The 1,441-nt window shown below is 48.6% G+C and overlaps 3 non-coding genes across 3 annotated transcripts; all 3 read left to right on the plus strand.

The window, feature by feature from the left end:
- The first annotated feature begins 189 nt into the window (after positions 1 to 189).
- LOC123178096 (5S ribosomal RNA) lies at positions 190 to 308 on the plus strand. The gene has a single exon (XR_006489318.1). It is a non-coding gene; the product is annotated as a 5S ribosomal RNA (ribosomal RNA).
- Positions 309 to 675: 367 nt separating this feature from the next.
- Positions 676 to 794, plus strand: LOC123178098 (5S ribosomal RNA). The gene has a single exon (XR_006489320.1). It is a non-coding gene; the product is annotated as a 5S ribosomal RNA (ribosomal RNA).
- Positions 795 to 1,161: 367 nt separating this feature from the next.
- LOC123178097 (5S ribosomal RNA) lies at positions 1,162 to 1,280 on the plus strand. The gene has a single exon (XR_006489319.1). It is a non-coding gene; the product is annotated as a 5S ribosomal RNA (ribosomal RNA).
- The last annotated feature ends 161 nt before the right edge of the window (positions 1,281 to 1,441 follow it).

Here is a 1,441-nt window from a genome sequence, read left to right on the forward strand (position 1 = left end):
TGTTGCTGCGGTATGGAGGGAGGGGTGGAAACCGTGGAAAACTCGTCTTCGTGATTGAGCGGGAGAGTAAGTAGTATAGGACATTATCCATTGTTAGGGAACGGTTGTAATGGTAGTGAGAATGTAGAATCGTCTTTGGAGCGGACCTGGGAGTGGCAAGCATAAGGGACGAAGACGGGGAAACATGTCGGATGCGATCATACCAGCACTAAAGCACCGGATCCCATCAGAACTCCGAAGTTAAGCGTGCTTGGGCGAGAGTAGTACTAGGATGGGTGACCTCCTGGGAAGTCCTCGTGTTGCATTCCTTTTATAATTATTTTTTGCGCCTTGTGACAAACATGTCGCACGTGCGCGATATATATTAATCCCGTTATATTATGTTTGACGTTTGCGATATGTTTAAGCTCGATGCTCATTGCTCGCGCGTCTTGGGGTGGCTTTGTGGCGCGAAGAGCGCGTTCTGAAAGGGGTGGAAAAAACTCGTGTTGCTGAGGTATGGAGGGAGGGGTGGAAACCGTGGAAAACTCGTCTCCGTGATTGAGCGGGAGAGTAAGTAGTATAGGACATTATCCATTGTTAGGGAACGGTTGTAATGGTAGTGAGAATGTAGAATCGTCTTTGGAGCGGACCTGGGAGTGGCAAGCATAAGGGACGAAGACGGGGAAACATGTCGGATGCGATCATACCAGCACTAAAGCACCGGATCCCATCAGAACTCTAAAGTTAAGCGTGTTTGGGCGAGAGTAGTACTAGGATGGGTGACCTCCTGGGAAGTCCTCGTGTTGCATTCCTTTTATAATTATTTTTTGCGCCTTGTGACAAACATGTCGCACGTGCGCGATATATATTAATCCCGTTATATTATGTTTGACGTTTGCGATATGTTTAAGCTCGATGCTCATTGCTCGCGCGTCTTGGGGCGGCTTTGTGGCGCGAAGAGCGCGTTCTGAAAGGGGTGGAAAAAACTCGTGTTGCTGCGGTATGGAGGGAGGGGTGGAAACCGTGGAAAACTCGTCTCCGTGATTGAGCGGGAGAGTAAGTAGTATAGGACATTATCCATTGTTAGGGAATGGTTGTAGTGGTAGTGAGAATGTAGAATCGTCTTTGGAGCGGACCTGGGAGTGGCAAGCATAAGGGACGAAGATGGGGAAACATGTCGGATGCGATCATACCAGCACTAAAGCACCGGATCCCATAAGAACTCCGAAGTTAAGCGTGCTTGGGCGAGAGTAGTACTAGGATGGGTGACCTCCTGGGAAGTCCTCGTGTTGCATTCCTTTTATAATTATTTTTTGCGCCTTGTGACAAACATGTCGCACGTGCGCGATATATATTAATCCCGTTATATTATGTTTGACGTTTGCGATATGTTTAAGCTCGATGCTCATTGCTCGCGCGTCTTGGGGCGGCTTTGTGGCGCGAAGAGCGCGTTCTGAAA

This window comes from Triticum aestivum, unplaced genomic scaffold (genome assembly GCF_018294505.1).
Source record: "Triticum aestivum cultivar Chinese Spring unplaced genomic scaffold, IWGSC CS RefSeq v2.1 scaffold14618, whole genome shotgun sequence".
Lineage (NCBI taxonomy): Eukaryota > Viridiplantae > Streptophyta > Magnoliopsida > Poales > Poaceae > Triticum > Triticum aestivum.